At 37.2% G+C, this 22,539-nt stretch overlaps 1 long non-coding RNA gene and 1 pseudogene across 1 annotated transcript; both read left to right on the forward strand.

Annotated features, from left to right (window-relative positions):
- Positions 1–2,118: 2,118 nt before the first annotated feature.
- On the forward strand, positions 2,119–2,685 carry LOC122646852. The gene is made up of 2 exons (XR_006330707.1): positions 2,119–2,257; positions 2,354–2,685. It is a non-coding gene; the product is annotated as an uncharacterized LOC122646852 (long non-coding RNA).
- Positions 2,686–11,930: 9,245 nt separating this feature from the next.
- On the forward strand, positions 11,931–16,528 carry LOC122645275 (annotated as a pseudogene).
- The last annotated feature ends 6,011 nt before the right edge of the window (positions 16,529–22,539 follow it).

Raw genomic sequence — 22,539 nt, forward strand, 5'->3', positions numbered from 1 at the left:
TACGATTTTTCGACTATCCGTTGACATATTTACCTTTTTTATGATGAAGGTTAGGGTTGAAACTTGAGAGTTCATTTATTAACCTTTCTTCTACTCTTCTTAGTCTTTTATTCTCTTATATTTTTTACTTTTGATTTTTTAATAGATATGTAATTCCATGTAGCACATTGCATAAAATAATATATATATAAACTAATAACAAATCTAGAAAAAGAATCACATTATCTTAACTTATAAATTTATAAAAATAAGATAACAAAATCCAATAAGGTAACTTAAAAGGATAGACAAACACAGAGTTATATTTCAAATATTTTATTATCGTTGGACTGCTAAACGAATCGGATAATAATCAATCGGATAGGGGGATTATCATATTCGTATCCGATTAGTTTCGAACGGATTCGGATTCTCCTAAACGGATACGAATACGGATTTACGAATATACATTTACATCCCTAGATTTAGGTTTACTTGTTCATAGATACTTGATGGAAGTTTTGCCATAAAATTAAAATAATACCTAATCATTTTATTTAGGAGATGCATTCTCTATCCAGGAGCATGGCCCCGTGTTGCAAATGAGTGTGTGGGTAGCATCAACAAGGGTGGAATTTCTGTGGGGGTGGTGCAGTTATTTCTCCTCATATTGTGTCAAGGCATAGAAGCCATGCTTCTGGACAAAATTCTTTTTTAGTGTCATTCATTATGAAACTATACATAAACATAGACTAACAAGTCATTGACACCCTTGTGCTTTGCCTAAAGTAATAATAAACCCGAATTTAAAAAAAATGCACTTGTACAAGTTTTTCAAAAAAATGCAAAATTAATAGTCTGTTAGAAACTCGCTGTTAATTGATGATGTGAGATATGACTTGGACTTAAAATGACTCTTATACCCTCGTCTTTCCCAAACCTATTCTCTATTCTACCCTAACCCTATTTCTAACCCAATCCTAGATTGCTCCTACGCTCCTCCTCAACCCCTTCAAGCTCTTCTCCCCTTAAATCTCAACCTCTGATACAATCTCTCTCTCCTTTGAATCCCTATCTCAAACCACTATTTGAATCGTCAAAAACTTCATCAATCTCCCTCAGCCCAACCTCAAATCAGTTTCTGATCTTCTTTATTCTGCAACTACTTAGAGGAGAATTCTAAAACAGGGAAGAATCTCACGGTCGAGAATCGAATCCATCAAAACTTTTCTTCTCCAATGGCATGCTCTCTCCAGGGTTTTTGTTCTCCGAGCATAACTTTTAGACCTACCCATCTCACTCCTTCCTCTGACCTTGAATCCTTCAAAGCTTTTAAAAGTGACATGAATCTTAGGATTTTCATTATTCCTTTCATTGTAATTTCTTATGAGAAATCTGAGTTTGGGTTAGAAATAGGTTTTGAGGAAAACGAGGGTATAAGAGTTATTTCAAGTGCAAGTTATATCTCACATCATCACTTAACAGCCAATTACTAACGGAAGGTTAATTTCACATTTTTTGAAAAATAGATAAGGCCTACAAGAGCCTTTTTTCACACTTCGGAATTATTATTACTTTACGCATAGTACAGGGGTGTATGCATAATTTTTTTTTTTGAATATTAAAAAAGTGCTCTCAGACATTGGGGCAGCTGGGCAAATATGCTAGTACCTTTGTGTCTTTATCTCTCCTCTTCACATGAAATGACTTCAATACCCTTTATTGTACGACATCATTTTACCACACTTCATTGGTGTGCTTCTCTATGCCGCTTACGAACCCTCTCCGATATTTTGGGGTTCAATTGTTCAGTATAGTTTAATGGGAGAAGATTTATGCGGGTGTCTGAAATCTCCCCATTCCGAATCTTCAAATACAATCGAGATCCTCTACTTCCACCTGCCCCTATTGCTGTTTGCGTCCCACACAAAAGCAAGGCAGAAAATACCGCCTTACCCCTGCCCGAGTGCTTTACCCAAGCAGGGGTAAGGTGGTATTTTCTGCCTTGCTTATGTGTGGGGCGCACATAGTAGGGGCAGGCGGAAGTAGAGGATCCGGATCCAAGAAGAAGACAGGCATTTAATACATATCACGGTATCACCTCTCACATGAACATTTATCACATAGAATTGCAATTTGCAACAAGATAAGAGTTAAGAGTCTCTCAGAAAAAGCAGCAAAAACGCCATCACAGACCGAGAGAAAGAAAGAAGAGAGACGCGATGAAGCTCTTCGGAAAGCACATATTTCCTCGGCAGATCATAGTTGCTGCAACTGCGTAAGTCAATTCTTTCCTGTGTCTTGTTTATAGATCTAATCTCCAAAGAAGAAGAAGAAAGGAAATTAATGATTCTTTGTAAACAAAACAAGACAGGCTTCTGTTCTTGGCATCAACGACGTACGACGTCCATAGAGGCATAAAGAACAATGACACTCCTCCTTCAAAGGAACAAATTGAAGCCCTTCAGGATTACATCAAGTCTGTTCGCCGATCTCCATAGATAATGACAGAAAGATCAATGGAACATACCCTCCTTAATTATCGATCACTCCATTTAAAGTTTCTATTGTATTCAGTTCTTCCTCTGCTAAGGAATATAAAATCCACTTCGTTTCACAATAATTGATAAAATAAGATGTAAAAATGATCTCGGTGCATAAGAAGCAGTGTTTCCTAAAGAAATGCACTTGAGATGTTTGTGAATTTGATTCTGAAAGGCTAAAGTACTCCAAACTTTTCATTAGGATAACCTCCAAGGGAGAAGTTTGTTCCGCTGGTTCAATGCTGCCCAGCCATTTCCATTGCTAAACGGTCTATAATCATGGTGCAGTTAAGGGTGTCAATTGGGATGGTTCTCTGTATTCGGGATGGGTCTGTATCGGTACCGATACCAAAGGAGCCAATCCCAGTACCGCCCCATTAGGTTAACGAGACCAAACCTAGGTCCTGGTCCCGATTATCAACAGGATGGGACAGTATTGGTTCCTAACCAGTTCTAAGCCTGGTAGAATGAGGGAGAAAAACTTTAATGGTTTCTAACAAGATGGTTTCGTTAGTAGTGTGGTAGATCTATTCACTATTATGAGATCTAAGGCATTCTTTATTTTTCAAAGCAACTTAGAATACGAAATCATGATGAGTTGAATTTTTCCTTAAGGTCACATATATGCTTCTCAAAATAACGTTTAAGAATTAATAAAGATGAAATAAATAAGTCCATATACGATTTTAGTGCTATCACAAAACAAATTATAGAAATAGAACTGAAGGTCTTTCAGCGGAAACCTTCATAAGAGAAATTGTCATCCAAATACATCAAACTACAGCCATAAACTTAATCAAAATAACACGAAATATACTCTTTGAAAGGGTATTGATAGTTACGGTCTCATCCGGTACCTAATCGGTATTTCGGTATTGGTACCATTGGGAATCCTGTCCCAGAACTGTCACATCCCATTTATTATTCAGTACCAAAATTAGATCCCAGTACCATCCCGTTTATTAATGGGACGGTTCGATACCAAGTTTTAGCGGTACAGTTCTAGGATGGTTCCCGATTCTGGTCCCAAATTGACACCCTTGGGTGCAATGACTAGAGAGAGAGAGGAAATAAAAGAATCAATTGATTTCATCATCTTTTGGGGGTTAAATAACATAACAATTAAGGATCGAAACTAGATTTCTTGCAGAACAATTATTTATCTAAAGTTTTAATTTTTTGCTCAAATTTTTTTTTCAATTATTTTGTTTTATGTTTTTGCAATTAATCACTAGATTAGTAAAAAACAATTTGAATGATAGCAATGAATTAGGTTTTTTGTCAATGATATATGCATCTAAACCCTAAATCCTTCTCAAACTAAAAGTGACAACTTTTTGTTTTCTTCGTATTAATACATGTAAGAAACTTGGATCTTTATCCCGTGCAATTCTCTGCTCGCCCAGTTCCCAGTGCCTCTAATGAAAAAGAGAGGTTTAGGCATATGTAAAAAAAAAGTTTTATTATATGTAGAAGACAAGATCATATGCTTTTACAAATTTAACTTGGATAAATTACACATCACCCCCTGATTTTCAAACAAAACTCAAATCACTACTTGATTTTTGATAAAACTCAAATCACCCCTGGTTTAGACCCCAATATGGCAAATTAGTCATTACCGTTAGTTTTATGCTGTTAAGTGATGATATTAGCCAGTTAAATAAATTTAAATCTCTAAACTACCCTTGACCAATGTTGAAGATGAAGGAAGGGTAGTATTGTAAATTTAATTCTAATGTTTCAATACAAGGGTAAAATAGTCCTTTCACACCAATAACTAACAGCAGACTAACACCGTTATTGTAGAGGGGGTGATTTGAGTTTTTTCAAAAACCAGGGGGTGACGTGTAATTTACCCAATTAACTTTAATTGAGTTTCAATTTTAACTCTTAAATTTTGCAAACATACTCATCAGGGATCAAGTTCTCTGCACCAGGGGCGCAGAGTGTTCCCAGACACGTGGGGGGTGGGCAAAATGATTGGCTCGCCCCCTTGGATGACCTAAACCCCACCCATGTCCAGCCCCATGTGTCTGGGCGTAGCCTACGCCTAGATACGCTCCCAGACAGAGAATGTGCGCCCTATTTACTTCCGCCGTCCATTTTTAATGGGATTCATCAAGAAGGTTGGGCTCAAGTACTGGTGTCAAAACCTAATCAGAACCTACAGAAATCAATATGAACTTATCGGATTATGTTTTAGATTGGGGTTTTGTGAACCGAAATCAAATCGGATCATCTCAACACCGATAAAGACACCGAACAAAACTTAAAAAATCGGATTGAAACGATGTAACCTGAAGAGAAACTGATATCAACCCAAAATTCATTAATAAAACACACATTTTTGTTTCATACTTCTTAATATATTGACACGATAAACCAAAACCAAATTGTAAATCCATAAGAAATCGAAACCAAATTGGAATTAAAACCTGATTTGATATGATTTCTATTTTATTTTCATGGGGTATTTTGTATTTTGTAAATTGTTTGATTTGATTTTTACACTTTATTTTAGTGAAATAGAAATTAAATGGAATAAAAATTCTGATATAGCAGAGGAGCTATTTCAATTTTGAGATTGAAATTGATTTCACTTTTGAACACTTGGTTAATTTGGTGAACAAAGCAGTAATTTCTTGTTAAATATAAGACACCACACTTCTTCTTCCCCTGATGCTCCATGCCATCACCAACACCAGGGATTCAAATCCTCTCCTGCATGGAAGAGGCACCAGTGCACATCCAACGGATGGGCTGTCACGATACGCACGGCAACACACATCTCAATGCCCATCATGTCAGCTCATCCATTGGAGGTACGCTAGAGGGGAAGGAAAGTCCAAGTTACATAAGTCCAAAAAGATTTGATTCACATCCGTATCCATTAATACCTATGTCGATCACATTGGATCCGTTTACATCTCTAATTGTGAAACCTCTCCCATCCAAAAAAATTGGGAGGGGAATAACAAACAAACAAATTACATTAATTGAATGAAATAAAGGTGATCATGGCAATTGTCGGCCAAATTAAATGTGCTTGGTTGGCTCCTTGCACCTTCCAGACCCATAAAACGAATGAATATAAAAGCTCCCCGTGGATCTCTTTCCATTTATATATTTGAATCTTTGAATTAGTATCTACTTTTTCCATTGTTGTTACCAAATTCCCTTTCTCCGTCTCCTCTGCTTTGTAGTCACGATTCACGATTTGCAACCATAAAAGCGAAATTTAGTGTACTACTTACCGACGTGTGTCTTTTTCACAGCCTGGATTCGTCAATTTTGGAAACAGAGCTAACAGGGATATCCGTGGGGTTAAATGTGCTGATAAGAGAGGGTTGAAACTAAAAGAAGTTTGATGCTACAATAAGTTGTTGCCTAGATTTTTTTCAATTCCATCCCAATCTTCTTGGTCGTCCTAACCTATTTTTTGCAGATTTCTAATAAATTCAAAGACATTATTTACCGGCCAATTCCAAACAATTTTTTACTAACATGTCTCAAATCCCTAGCTTACCCGGCCAACTTAGTCAAATTACCTTTTGTTTATGAGCATTGTAAAAATTTGCCATTTATATAATTTTTCTCTTATCTTTCCCATAAAAATAAAAAAAACAATTGTATGATCAAATGATTGCTAAATTGTGGGCCAAGGAGTAGAAATACAAGGTCATAGGGATCCCTTTTCCTAAATTTGATATATAAGCAAGAAACTTATACAAGTATGGAGAAAGATTTCCTTCGCCACAAAGTAAAAGGTTTTTGTTTTATTCATAAGCAATGTGTGAAACTCATCCATGGATTAGAATTGAGCTAAACAATCTATACGTTAACGATGGAGCCTTCCTTGCCAAGGAGTCAGCTAAGTTGTTGGTACATAATTGAAAGTACAAGTAACTAATCTAGAAGATAAATACAAGATATTTTCTAGAATATAATGAATTATTAGAGGTGAATTTGTAGTATTCCTATGGAGATATGTCACCACATCCTTGTTATTTAATTCGATAATTAATGACGTCATTACATCCTTCAGATATTGACTCCAATAGTGTCATTTGAATTGTCCTTAACTTGATATATCATTTCACCAAAAAAAAAAAAAAAAAAAAAACTAAAACTTGATATATCATGGAAGTGTTGAAAGAAGTTGGGGAAGAAATAGCAATCCAAGATGATCACGTCTAATATACCCAAGTCCTCTTCTGTTTGTATCTGGAATGAATCTGACATCACAATTTATTTTACAGATATGAGGTGGTGGTGGAGATCAGACGTGAACATTAGTGTAACTATCTTGGATAATTATCGTTGAAGAATGGTTGTTATATGAAGTTGTAGCGTTTTGGAACTCCTCTTGTAAGTATTTGTGGCAGTACCAATGACTTCTTCTGGCCGCCATGACCTTCGTCCAAAAAGCCACATCATTCCTAAATAACCACAAATACCAACAACTAAAATTGCACTGAGTCATCAGCTATTGACATACTTGCTTCCCTTGACGCATGAAAATATTCCAGTCCAATAGCCATCAATGGAAATAGGTATTTGATTATTTTGAAGCAAGATATCTAACAACACATTTTTTTGAAATAAATTGAAAGTGACATATCATTGTGTCATTGTTATGTATATTTTTCGAGTACACATATGAAATAACATTATTATCATTTAGAAAAAAATGTGTGGTTCACAAAAGAGGTCAAAAAAAGTTTACAAATATGGAGAAAAATTTCCTTCACTATAAATGTGGTGAAGGTTAACAACATCATTCTAGCGGTCACAAACCCCTATAAGATTTTAATATATTCCCCAAAATACCTTCCCATATACATTTGAAGTCTCGCAATGAATGGATTTCCCCATTCATCATGGTTTAAGGAAAACTCGATACTACAAATGTAGATGGCCATATGAAGAAACCCTTTTTTTAATCGTCTACCATTTTGAGTCATATGGATAGCTAATGTGATCAAATTGACTAAGTGTAAGTATGTTAAACCCCTTGTTTACCATACATAGTAAAAACTCAGCTTCTTTTCAATGACATGGTCTACCATGTGTTGAAATTTAACTTTTATTTTCAGTTTGCAATAAATCTATAAAGTTGATTTTTCAACATTTTTTTGAGTTTCATATAAGCACATGGGAAAATGCATTTAGATTGATATTTATCCAATGGATAAACGGTGATATAGATAACATCTCCAAGGAATTTAAACATCAACTAAACTGCTATGTCAAAAATATTTTAGGGTTTTTAGGAAATCTTCTCCTACTAAACCATGGAGGAAATAGCACCGTATTTATATTTGTTTAAGTAAATATAAGACTTTAATACTCGCATCTATTTTGAACTCTTCTTATGGTTCTCCTACTTCTCATTTGTTTGTTCCCCCTATCTTCTGAAGTTACTATAGCTCCATTTTCAGCTTCCTCTTTTGTTCTTGCAACCATTTTAGTTTTTTTGATTTTTCTTCTTTCGACATTTTTTATCTTTATATCTGTTCACTTTACTTTGACCTTTTTCATTATAGCTATGTTTGAAAGGCAAGAAAAGAAAACAAAGAATTCAAAAAAGTTTGAATTTGAAGAGAGAGATAGAAATATAAACCAATTATTGTGTCAGCATAGTTTTTGTTTCATTATGTTTTTTTTTTTCTTCTCTTTTCTTGGTTTCCAAATATAGCCTATAGCCCTACTAATAATAGATCTGGTGCTCTTTTTCTTATGTGAAAGCAAAGTCATTAGTGTACACACATGCTTTTTCCCTGTTTTTCAACTACAAATCATGGCTTTTATTTGGCGATTGGAATTGTTATCTTTTCCATTCGAAGAGGATGTACCTCAAACATAATAAAGAAGAGAAGGGTCTCCCCCGGCTGAAAAACTATAGGGCATGCTAGCTAAAACTTGCACCCTTAATAATAATATATATTTTTTTTATTATTATTATTAGTAATAGACTAGTAGCTAGTCTTTTATACAATCGTGGATAATGCACGACTGTATACAAATAATAGTATCTGTGAAACCTCTCCTTTATAAGTAGGGAAATATATGTTTTCCACCCTTGTAGTTTCAAATAATTATATCTATCGCTCTTGAAAATTTTTTAATTGCATCCGTACCCTTGAGTATTAATTCTATTAGTTTTAATTTGAAAAGACAGTTTTGCCCTTTAACATTTGTTATTAATAAATTGACAAAAACCCACCCCTTTATCGTTGCATACGGACTCACCTGGAGCGAGAAGGGTTTGAGAGCACCTACTGCTCTGGCGAGGCGACCACCTGCTGCTCTGGCCATGACCACTTCTGCTTCGGCGACAAGTATCTTCTTCTTCTTCTCTGCTTCTCATTCTCATTATTATCCTATTATTTAATTTAAATATAGCATCTTTGACCACCTCCTGCCATTGTAATTTGTGTTCATCAACCCATTTTATGATTAAGGGGAAACTGCAATTCCATCCTAGAAACTATACAAGAAGACGTGAGAGGACTGTAAAGGATGACGGAGTAATCTGATTTTTGACAACCCTAGAACTCAATTGATGTCAAATAGCAAATGGAATCGAAGGGAAAAGCTTACCTTTAGTCCCAGTTGGTAGAAACGCAGTTTTACACCTTCATGAGAGTTGAGGAAGAGTAGCTATATCGACTCAGATAGGTGAGCAGTTTGTTGCGTCAGGAAATCATCTGCGGTGATAGGCTTTTAGTGTTTGAGTCCGTCTAGGTGACGTGACCTCTAGGCGGTGGCCTAGAGTCCTGGAAATGGCGTGTGTCTGCTGCGATATAATCGGTGCGTGGTGAGGTGACATCCACGGAGGTCCCGTTTGGAGAGGCCGCACCCAAGGTGAAGGTCGCGCCCGTGTGGAGAGGCCGTACCCCAAGTAGAGAGGTCGCGTCCAAGGTGGGGGTCATGCCCAAGGTGGAGGGGCCACGCCCATGTTTGCATCGGATTTCTTCTGGGCCTATCACGGTCCATTTCCTTGGGCTGGTTCACTGGTACACGTGGCGCCTTCTGATTGGCTTAGATAATCTTGGGCTCATCACAATTCAAACCCGCAAAGGAAGAGTGGCCATGGCACAGTGTGAGGGTAATGGCAATGGTGGCGTCGGTTGATCAAAGATGGGAATGGAGGCATAGGTTCTTTTGGTTGTTCAACGGTCGTTCAGTAGCAATGGAAGTTTTCTCTCCTCTGATTTTCCTTTTTTTTTTTTTTTTTCATTTTGAGAAGATGATGTTTTGGAGGTAAAAAAGTAATGTCACTTTATTCAAATTGGGGGTAAATAAAGAATGGGGTGTGATTAAAGGTATTTTGGGCATTTAGATTAAAATTGGGTGATGACATCATTACTTAACTGTTCTAATCTAATGGTAGAGGTACGATTGTAAGATTGTTTCAAAATATAAGAGAGGCTTTTGAAATAGATGAATTTTTAGGGGTGATAGACATAATAGATTCAAACTACAGGGTGGTAAATGTAAATTTTTCTTATTATTATGAAGGAAAATGATTTGTGGGGGAATTTGACGCTAGCATCCAACCACAAGACGGGGGAGAAATGATCTCTCTGCCCCTATGAAATGCGAAATGACTACCCATCCTGATGCTTCTACATGTGCTCCCATTGATCCACGCCCAACCCCCTCAAGAACCACAATTATGTGAAATCTTGATGTTAACCCTCAAGAACAGCAGCACATGACACTATTGAAATCATTGGGGATTCTAATCCAGCAGTAGACATTCTGCACAATTACGTGCGGAGAGACGTTAGGTGGGGAGTAGTCCCTTTCAAGGATTTATTGGCCAAGAAAGCATCATAATTACTCAACCCGCAATAGTCTTTCTGGGCCCATATCACTAATGCAAAATATTTTCCAAGTTCTGATTTTCTTCATGTCCCATTGGGATGGAAATCCATTCTTTGGGCATGTGAGAACTACTTTAGTTAGATCCATGGATTCCTAGGATTTTCTCCATTCCTTGCTCCTTTTCCATTACCGCAGGATGCGCCAGTGTTTGTTGCAGATTTAATTGATCATCCCTCTCAAACGCGTTTACTGGTTTCAAACATAATAAAGAACAGAAGGGTTTCGTCCGGCTGAAAAACTATTGGACGTTGTTATTATTATTATTATTAGGGTAAGAGAATTTCTACTTGGTTGCAGGTCTTTACACAAGCATCTGGGCCAATGGGTGAGCACGTCTGGGTATCTATCCCCAGGGCAGAGGCATCATCTTATGGTGCCCTGTGAGAGAGTCTAGGAAACATCACCAAGTAGAGATCTTTTTCCCTTATTATTATTAACTAAAAGGTTTTGTATACAATCATGCATGATGTACGATCGCATACGATACCTTTTGGATGGCATAATAAAAGTTGAAATTATCAGAACCCCTTATTTTAGGAATTGTATAATGCCCCGATTTTATTTGGCTGTCTACGAAACCTCTCCTTTATTATTATTATTAGGGAAAATAATTTGTTGGGGGAACTTGAGTGGTAGGGATATAAATGGATAACGAAAATCCAAATCCGATTTGCATACGTATTCATTTAGGGACATTCGTATTCTTTAGAGATATTTGAAAAAAAAATCCGTCCAAAAAAATCTGAATACTTAATAATAAAAAATTAAGTAAATAATGATCTTAAGTCTTTTTGAAGATTCAACAAGTTCTAGAATATGAGGAAAACAGAATCATTATCTAAGAGATATGGATTGAGAGTGAATTGTATCCGCTAGGAGGAGGAAGGTCCGGATTACATAAGGCAGAGATGTAAACGAATAGTTAAAAATCTGAATTCGATCCGCATCCGAATCCGTTTAGAGATATCTATATTTGACTAGGGAATATCCGGATCTGATCACATCCGATCCATATCCGTATCTGTATCCATATCCGATCCGTCGACATCCCTAAATGTGACGCTAACATCCAAATACAAGAGGGGGCAAAATGATGTCTCTGCCCCCATGAAATGCAAAATGACTACCCCACCCGATGCTTCTAAATATGCTCCCATTGACCCCGCACAGACTCAGGGCTCCACCCCCACCCCACCCCACCCCACCCCACCCTACCCTAAGTAACACTTCCTCTATTATTATCATCTGCAACCCTCAAGACCAGCAGCACATGTTACCATTGAAACTATTGGAGATTCTAATCCAGATGTTGAAAGATTGCACAATTACGTGTAGGCCCCGACTATATATAGAACAAAACTTAGAAGTGAACTCACGTGACAACCCCCATTTTCATCCCATTGTAAGTGTGGAATTGGGTTATAAAAAGGGTTGTAGGTGACCCTGAGAAGAAGGAAAGAAGCGAAGCCTCTTGTTTTGTTGTTGAAACTTGAAAGAGTACTAGAGAGAAACATGGTGGTGAAGGTCTCTGGTTCTTTTGCTGCAGTTTTGTTTCCGAGGGTAATGGCGACCTGACTTATGAAGAAGGATTTCGAGTTTGACGTCATCCATCTCTCCTTCTAACAAAAACCACTAGAGTTCCTTCCTCGTCAGGTGAATCTTTGGGCCACGATGGGTATTTCAACTTTTTTTTTTTTGGGGGGGGGGGGGGGGGCGGGTAAGACGGGAAAAATTTTTATTGCTAGACTTGTAGAAGGAATATTTCTGCTACAAAGCTGGAAGCCAAAAAAACAGAATAATTCATTTCCCTTTTGAGTTCATAAATACTTTCCTAGGTTTTATTATTTTCTAAAATAACCTTTAAGATCTCATTTCCTTGGCTGCTGGCCTACAAGAGTTTTTTTTTTTTTTTTGCTAAAGATCAACAAGGTATATATTATGAACATAAAAGAGAGTGATACAATCCACCCGGTGACTATCCCTACTTATTCAGTGGAATAGAGAGATAGGCACAAAACATCCACCGTTTTGTAGTGGTTAAAACCTGTAATATGGGCGGCCTAGAGCCTCCCATACAATGGAGTGGGCTATACAATTCGGTGTTGTGGACCATGTTTATGATTCTTTATTCCTTGCTGCCTTTTTTGCTAGCACATCAGCTATGGTGTTAACTTCTCTAAAACAGTGTCATTCGCCATTATATGGAGTCTAGGTATCCTGCTACCGTCCTCCAATGTTGTAAATAGTTCTAGGGTAGATTGACTTACAATATAGATGACACCACCGCGACAGAGTCACACTCTACCCAAAGATGCCTACAAGAGTTATTAACTTTGTTTTTATCTCTTTTATCTATGTGTGGGTGTGTATGAGAGAGAGAGAGAGAGAGAGAGAGGCGCTGGCTCAGGTTTACATACGTAATTTGGATTTCTTCTATACGACTCAAGAGCTTATGAGAGGCTAGCTCAGGTTTACCTATGAGAACCATCTCGTACGCTCAAGAGCTTATGATATGATTTTTAACAATAGCTATCTAGCGTAATTGATGAACTGTGGTGCACATCATGCCCATGCTCACCAGGAGGTCTCTGGATGTTGCCTGTCCCCTCCCCAGTTCCCCTTGTAAGAAAAATATATCAAACCTCCCAATTCCCAAAAAACCCTGAGCTGGACTCAGAGGGGGAGGTTTGTTAGCTTTGTATTGTTCATGCGTATGACAGAGTAACTTTGTTTTTGTCTTTTTTACTGTGTGCGGGTGCGTGGGAGAAAGATGAAGAGAGAGAGAGAGAGAGGCAGGTTTGTTTGTTACTGTTTATGTATATGATGGAGTAACTTTGGTTTTTGTTTTTTTTGTCCTGTGTTCGTGTGAGAGAGATTATACCCAAAAAAAAAAATGAGGGTGTTCATAAAAAAAAGGAGAGAGAGAGAGAGAGGGGGTTGGTCAGTTTTGATACTGTTCATGTAAGACAGAGTACCTTTGTTTTTGTCTTTTTTTTGTTTTTTCTATGTGTGCGTGGAATATGGATCGTGTTTTTGTACAAATACAGTTGAAGGCCCTCTAGGATCACTCGCATGAAATCTAATGTGAAACTCACAGAAGGAGTGGATTTCATTAGAATAAGTGTTTCTTAAAGGCCTTGTGTCTTACAGTTACACGCAGGGCTGCGCTCCCCTCTCTCTCTCTCAACACTTCCTCTATTATCGATATGAACCAGTTGCCTCATAGCAGCTTAAGATTTATATATATATATATATATATATATGACAGCCTTTTTTCTGTTTCAGTCTATCTTGAATGCCATGACATTTCTAAGACTAATCCCATGATAATTTCTATTTGGAAGCTTTGAATCCACCTTCCCTCGTGGTTGGAAATCTGAAGCTACCGACCTATGCATGCACATGAAGGATCTAACTAGGAGATCGAGTTTTAGCACATATTTACACACTTATCCATCCCATTATAATTACTCTTAGGGAGAGGGATGAGTATGCTAGCAGCCTATGTGTTTATCTCTCTCTTCCCCATTTCAAAAGGGGGAAGAGAGAGATAGACACATAGGGTGCTAGCTCACTGTATATACACCACTAGCATATCCAGCCTTTTCCCTTACTCTTAATAAGATACTTCTTTCGAACAAGTTATATGATCAGGTGAATTAGCTTTAATTTGTGCTTAGTTATAATCAAATTTATGATTCATCTCTTTTCTTCTTGGCTTCTAACTACAGATTTGTTGGTGTTTTGTAGCTGTTTGGGAAAGCTCCTGTGATAGAAGATGGAGACATGAGGCGCTTTGGTAAGATCTTATTTACCAACACACTACATTGTGGGAAAGTCATAAATGTTCTGCCATACAAAAATTATAGAGAAACGCTCATACCCGGCCACAGATAGAGGGAGGCAAAATGACTCCCCCACCCTCATGGTAGGTGGAAATTAATTCCGACCCCATGATGCCAACGTATGTACTCTCATTGGCCCCACACACGCATAGGGGCTACACTCTCCATAGAAAACGTCAACGCAAAATTTATTATTGTTGTCCAACACCTTAACGTCTTGTTTGGATAATTGGAATTCCCGCCTGCATTATTATTGTAGTTGTTTTTGTTAAGAGGGTGGTTTATTTAGAAAAACCATTTTAAATGACAGTTTACTTTGTCTACAATTTAAATTCTCGCAATACATGAGCATTTGGTCTTTCGTTGATTTTTTTATTATTATTTTTTGGTAGAGATCAATTTATTCATTACTCGTGGCCAAATTATCTAATTTGTCACCGACAACACCTTCCGAGCTAGGGAGTTAACTAACGTGTTAATCTCCTTAGTCATACTCTAATTAAACTCAAAAAGTAGGAAAACTGATTGTGATTTAAGGGCCTTCCTTCTTAGCTTTCTTTGATTAATTAGATAGTAACCTAATATTGTCATCTCATGTCGATGTGAAGGATTGATTGTGAACCAATTCATTCAGCAAACTAAGTTTCAAACACCCCAATGATAATGACCCCTTAGGGATCTTAATTTTTTTAACAATCCATGCATGCATCTTCGAATTTCATTTCCCCACCTCCTATCTAAAGTCTGTTGGCAATATATATTAAGGACTGAGTTCCCTGTCTGGCTGTGTAGAATACGATAGCACCTCCCTGTGTCTATCTCTCTCCTCCTACAATAAGAGGCGGCCGATATATCATTTCATAGGAAGAAGGATAGAGAAACATAAGGAGATACTACCGTATGCTATGCAGCTCGTCAACATTCTTCTTCCCATCAATTAAGTTATAACAAACCATATCCATAGCTGACAGGAATGATATTCACAAAATTTGAGAAATGCAAAAGGGAAAATTGCCACATCATGGCCTAATCCCTAAACTTATCTGGTCAGCCCAAGTAATCTATCATGTGGCAGCAGGATGATGTGGTGATTCTGATTTTCAAACTGAAAGGGCAACATTTGGATTGGTATGTAGCTCCCATAGTCCTTTTATAGACGTAACTCTTGTCAGAGTTTTATTTTATCACTTAGTGCTCTAATTGGGCCAAAACTTAACAGGTGGCCAGTGGATCTTGGTATCCACCAATTCACATTATCTAGCATGTCACATGGTAGATTTTTTAGCCAATCATATAAAGTAATCTGGGGTGAACCAAATATACTTTACCAAATAAGAGATTAAAAAAATGTAAAAACAAGTTTTGGTATATATACCAAAAGAGTTAGGAGAAACTTTTCCTTCACCATGTGTTGAAGGTTCATCATACAATCCTAGGATTCACAAACCCTTAAAAGGTTTTAGCATGTTTCCCAAAATATTCTTTTGCTACCCAAGCCCTGCAGTGAATGAATTCCCATTCACCATGGCATAAGGAAGAGAAAACTTTGATCATGTCGTCTAAGTCATAGCGACAACCAATGGAGTACCTTAAACTTTGGAGGGAAGATGGTGACTTCAAGAGAGAGAGAGAGTTTTTCAACACTTAGATAGGGTAAGCGAATAATGACGAGTGAGGGTGTGTTAGTAAGCTGTGGAGCCCTCTCATCTAAGGATTTGGATCCTCTGCGGCCTGGGGTTAAGCGGGCATCATGCTGCGCTCAACCCACAGCCACCACTAGAATTTTATACCAATCCAACTGTTGGTAAACGAGTTCAATTCAAAATTACTACTCAAAATTAAAAAATGTCAGGCATCCATCTACCGCTCAACTCCAGGCCGCAGAGGATCCAAATCCCTTGTCCAAGGCCATATTAAGGCTAGAATTTCGTACATTATCGAGCCCTTATTAGAACTAGAAATTAATGAAAGTTTTATCTTAGCAATCAATTGATCAATTTTCTGTTTATGCTTGTCTCAGAGTCAACAACAATCATAAGATACATTGCAGCGAAGTACACCAACCATGGTCCTAATCTGCTAGGGAACATACTGAAGGAACCAGCTTTAGTCGATCAATGGCTCAAAGAAGACATCAAAACGCACAACTTCGATGACTTGGTCTTTACTTCGGCATTGAAGCTCATCATCCTTCCATGGATCGAGAAGGTGTTCGATATTTACGGAGAGCAGATGTTAAAGATATGTCCTCCCACCATGAATTGACATTCTTCCTTCCCTTCACTATATCACTCATTCCGAGTTTATCCGTTATTACTCGAATGCCGGGAAGGTGACTCATATCAGCGAGTGTGAAGCTGTCTCCGGCAAGAAAGTTGCTTTTCGACGACTAATGGAGCAATTATCTTGCCAGAGACAGCTTCATTCTCGCTAATATGAGCTATCTTCCCGGCATTCGAGTATTAATGGTTAAACTCGGAATGAGTGAACTAGTGAAAAGGGAAGGAAGAATGTCAATAAATGGTGAGTTTTATCCGTTATTACTTGAATGCCGGGAAGGTAGCTCATATCAGCGAGTGTGAAGTTATCTCCGACAAGAAAGTTGCTTTTTGACGACTAATGGAGCATCTATCTTGCTGGAGACAGCTTCATTCTCGCTAATCTGAGCTATCTTCCCGTCATGCGAGTAATAATAGATAAACTTGGAATGAGTGAACTAGTGAAAGAAAGGAAGAATGTCAATGAATGGTGGTTGATAATTATTCTGGGTTTTATCCATTATTACTTGAATGTCGATATATTGACGTATATAGGAGTTTCACTCATATAGAAACTCCTATATATGTTAATAGCCGGGAAGGTGGCTCATATTAGCGAGTGTGAAGCTGTCTCCGGCAAGAAAGTTGCTTTTTGAAGACTAATGGAGCAATTATCTTGCCGGAGACAGCTTCATTCTCGCTAATCTGAGCTATCTTCCTGGCATTCAAGTATTAATGGATAAACTTGAAATGAATGAACTAGTGAAGGGAAGGAAGAATGTCAATGAATGGTGGGAGGACATTTATAACAGGACTTCTTGGAAGACAGTCATGAAGCTTAGGGGTTGATGCATAAGCCTTTTGAAGCTTGAAGCCTCTTCTATATGATCCAAGAATAATAGGCTCAAGTGAAATAAGATATGATATGATATGTGAGCATAGGATCCGACTACTTGAATTATTTGCTGTAAAACCTGTTTCAGATTATTTGAGAGTGAATGTAATGGGAGGGTGGAGTTAGATTACTTTCTAATAAAATTCAGAATTTCTTGAATTGATTAAGGGTCATCATGGATTTCCACTATACTGATTTGAAGGAGGAAAAGAACTAAGAAATTAACAATCCTCTATGGGATGGAAATTAAATTATCGTCGCTACCAACTTTTATTAGAGACAAATAAAAATTTCCGTCTCTAAAAAACATCGCTAATACACTTTTCTGTTTAGTGTAAGTTGATTCAGCTTTCAGTAGTTGTTTTCAACTTAGTTCTCTGCATGTTTATCAGATGTACTAATTATTACCTCAAACCCTTTCTTTTGTAAAACATGGGAAAGGGGTTAAAAGTGATGTATTTAAAATGAGGCCAAATGTTCTCCGTGTCGAGGGCACAGGCTGCGCCCAGACACATGGGGGTGGGCGAAATGACCATCCTACCCCTTGAATGGCAGGCCCATGTGTCTGTGCGCAGGTTGTGCTGCGGCATAGAGAACATCAGTCCTTAAAATGATTTAGTTTTTCTGGAGAGGAGAACGCTGCCAAACTGCATAGCAAACGCTAGCGCCTCCCTATGTCTATCTCTCCTCCCTCCTATTGTGAGAGGAGAGAGATAGACATTGGGAGGCGTTAGCTATTGCAATGCAGCTGAATAGGGAAAATCTGAGGACATGTTTCTTTTCAAGAGCATAATGTACACTAGTACTCCTTGTGAAGTACAACGTTACACTATTTGCCACGTGATAGTACATGAGTTAGTTCAAGTGATAGAGGACCTCACAAACATTTTAATGGCAAAATTTTAATACAAAGTAACCAAGGAAAATTGTTCAAACTTTGATTCAAAGTTTTAGGAAAATTACCCGAAATGTCATCAAATAGACATGAATATAGAATACAAACCAGCAGCTTTTGTAATTTAGCTACCTCTACTCATTCTAAGTTGAAATTGTACCAATGAGATGTTTGTCAGGTCCTTTATCATATATATGGAATGACCAATGTATTATCATGTGACAAATAGTGAAACGTTACACTTCTCTGGGCATAATGACGGAAAAGAAAACCCAATAAGAGAGAGAGAGAGAGAGAGAGAGAGAGAGAGAGAGAGAGAGTATATGTTCAATAACTTCCTTACCCTTACCATAAACCTGGTACCAGCTGGAATCAAAGTTTGGCAAAGTTAAGGAGAGAGAATTCTTATTGTGATAACTCCAGTCAACATCTTCCATGAGAGAGAGAGAGAGAGAGATCCCTTTTTTTTTTGTTTCTTTTCTTTTTGGTGAATTAAGGAAATTAAATTACTTAGGTAAATTTATAAAAGAGGTATGATACAAAAAGATTGTTTTCCAAATAATGTACAAAATGCTTAATACCGCATAATTGAAACCAAAGGATTATCAGGATGATGTTGCATCGACATAGCAAAAAAATGAAATAAGGCGGGCATGAGAGAGACTTCTCTTATTCAAATAGGGTTGTAGGAATCAATTGGAATCGGATGAGGCTCACTTGATTCCGATTCAAGTTGATCGATTCAGCCAATTCAATTCCAATTCCTTGAAACACGGAGCTAGCAGGACATAATTTCTTTATAATATATTAGACTTTAGACATATTCATGTATTTATAGAGTGCACAAATAGACATAGCCCACCAGCTAAAATATAGTCTGGACCAGACAATGAAAGTCTAGGTTCCATTGTTTTGGAGCTGCTTATTATTAAAGAACAAGTTAAGAATAAGCTCCACACGTGCTCTTTATTCATACCATTTCACACGTGCGATTCTATATAGATAGATATAGAGCATCATCAATTATTCAATGTTTGCAAATCAGGAATTTTGTTTTTCATCACAGCAACCTCTCAGGCAGAAAAAAAAGGGTTTGTACCCTTTGAGAGATTTGGTGATGTTCGCATGCTTGACACTTATGAGCCCTGCAAGTGTTAAAGTTAAAAGAAACAAATAAAAAATTAGGGTTATCGGTCCCAAGATGAATTTTTATTCTGTCTGGTTCCCTCTTGTCCGGTACAGTTGTACAATTCCTCTCATAGGGAATAAAAAATGACGACTTAACCTCACTCGGACAGTGTGTTCGGGCAAGGGGTTAGCTCGTCATTTCCGAACCCCCATGAGATCGGACAACTGTACCGAACAAAAACTAGAGAGAATAATGATCCAAGACTAGAGAAAAGTCAAAGTATTAAGGAAGACCAAGAGATGAGGTAGAAAGGATTACTTCTTGTCTTTTTAGTGGAAATCTCATCTAATTCGCGAGCTATCATCTCTGTAGGGATGAATAGAACAAGAGCCAGAACTAGAGTCAAAACTAGGAGAGCCCTTGAACCCATTTTTCCTTCTTCACTGGCCAAGTAATGTTTCTGTTTTTTTTTTTTTTTTTTTTTTTTCCTTCTATGAAGACAATACTATATGGAAGGGTGAGGAAGGCCAATAACATATCATCCTTATTTATAGGAAAACATACACTAATACCCTACTTATTGCCCTTAAAGCAAAGGTGATGTTAGGCAATCACTTGGACCAATCTATGGCACAGAATAGTGTTGGTAGTGTGCCCATTAAATTCATTAATTAAGAGTTTATTTATATTTATGATTTCATGATATTAATAAGATTCAATTGTCCATAGGTCTTAACTTAAAACTGTTCATAATCAGGGATAGAATTGAACATTTTTTTATACGATCATCATATTGTGTATTCTCAAGAATGTTGATTCTGAAACACAAGTAAGTGTATATTGAACTAAATCAAATGAGAATCTTGAATAATGGACTATCATCAGATGTTTTGAGGAACACGATTCTCATCAGTAACTTATGATTGGTCTTCTGACCTAAAAGGTCCTTATCATTGTAGTTAGGGATTATAAGGGTTTTGTGTACCAACGATTGATGTCTTCCTGACTATTATCAATGCACTAGGTTCATGGTGTTTGCCTGTGAACGAAAAAGATCCTCAACAAAGAATCTACTCTCCTCATAGAAAATATTAGAGAGAAAATCTGTATATAATTAGATGAAATTCGAATCTGGTGGCCATTTTGTAAATAGTATACAAAAGGTTTTGAAAGTTATTAATCAGTATTAATATTTATTTTATAAATCATTTAGAAACATTTAGAGGTCCAATCAATGGTTCATATTCTCTACATGGAATTGCGATAGACTAGGATGATGATAGTAATTATTTCAATACCTTAAGAGGCTAAGATCCATTATGTGATATTATTAAGTGGAGAGATCTAAGCATAATTAACTACTTCTTTGGGAGATATAAGAGTTATATTTACTAGAGGTGTACTTATTGATAAATATTTAATAGATAATTGATGATATTTTCTAGATAAATATTTGGTATGTTATCCCAATGGGATCCTAAAAGTGTTCACGACTAATAGATAAATGTTGAAAGTTTGTCCATCAAATATAATAATTAAATTATGGGCGGAAGTTCGTTGTGCAGCAGTGCAGGCTGCGCCCAGACACATGGGTTGCCCATTTAGGGGGGCAAGGTGGTCATTTCGCCCACCCTCATGTGTCTGGGTGCAGCTTGCGCTACTGCACAGAGAACATTTGGCCTTAAATTATTATTCATTTTAATACACATGATATTAACGGGCCATGGTTGTCTTTCGATTTTCACCTAAAAGTGTTCCCGACTAGGGATGGAATTGGGCATTCTGTTCATACATTTGTCACACTGTGTATCGTATGGAATGATGATTCCAAGACACAAGTGTGGGTGTACATATGTGTGCATATTAGACTGTATCACATGAGAACTTTAAGTGATGTATTATCGGATGTTTAAGCAAGATTCTCAGAGATAGCTTACGATTGGTCCCTTGACCTGAGAGATACTTATTGTATCAGCTAGGTATTATGGGTTTTGGTGGACCAACATTTGATGTCTCTCTAACTATAAATCGATGGCCAACAGGAAATCTACTTCTTGTAATGGAGAATATCAAAGAGAGAGAGAGAGAGAGAGAGACTGTGTGTGTGTGTGCATATGATTGGACGAAAACAAGATTCAGTGGCAAGTTTTGTAAATAGTTTACAAATTTTTTTGAAATTATTCAATACTTTCTAATTGTTTTGAAATATTTTTATTGGTCCAAGTACAAATTCTTTGTGCATGTTATTACGACGGTCTAGGGTGGTGACATTAGTTTTACCATATCCTAAGGGATGTTTAGTTAATATTGTTAAGTGGAGGAACTTAAGTGTCATTAACTATTGTATTAGGAGAAATAAGAGTTATTTTACTTTTGATGCACATATTGGTAAATATCTTTAAAATTAGGGCAAGAGATCACTATTTGGTGGTGTTTCCTATGCCCTCTCACAAGGCATCGTGAGATGGCACCTCTGTCCCTGGGTAGATACCCAAGCGTGCTCAGCCATTGGAGAGTGTAGGAAACACCACCAAGTAGAGATTTTTTTCCCTTAAAATTATTATGCAATATTATATTAGAATATTTTAGCAAGTTGAGATTTTTTACTAGCATGGTATTAGAATTTATATTTCAATGTGATTCTAAATGGCAATAAAGGAGGAATAGATAATTGGATTTTTCGTTTGTTTCGACATAAAATTTTACCTGGAAAATTTTCTGTGGCAAATTTTACTCTGTAAATGTAAAATTTTCATGGTGAAATTTTTTTTAATGTTCGTTTCCATATAGAAAAAAATATTGGAACACTTTTCAACATTTATAATTTTACTTATAAAATTTTTTGAAGTAAAAATTTTCAACTAAAATTTTACGTCAAAACAAACGGTACAGGAAACTATTTTATCCATATATTAAATGGGAAGAGAATGCTACCTCGGCGTGTGCGCTATCCCTGTGCCCAGACAAGGAGGTGGGTGAAATGACCATCGCGCCCAATGGAAATGTGTAATATCTCGGCGGCGCAATGGTCATTCGCCCACCCCTGTGTCTTGGCACAGGGGGCAGCACACCGCACACCCAGGTAACGTTCTTTCTCTT

Source organism: Telopea speciosissima, chromosome 11 (assembly GCF_018873765.1).
Source record: "Telopea speciosissima isolate NSW1024214 ecotype Mountain lineage chromosome 11, Tspe_v1, whole genome shotgun sequence".
NCBI classification, from domain to species: domain Eukaryota; kingdom Viridiplantae; phylum Streptophyta; class Magnoliopsida; order Proteales; family Proteaceae; genus Telopea; species Telopea speciosissima.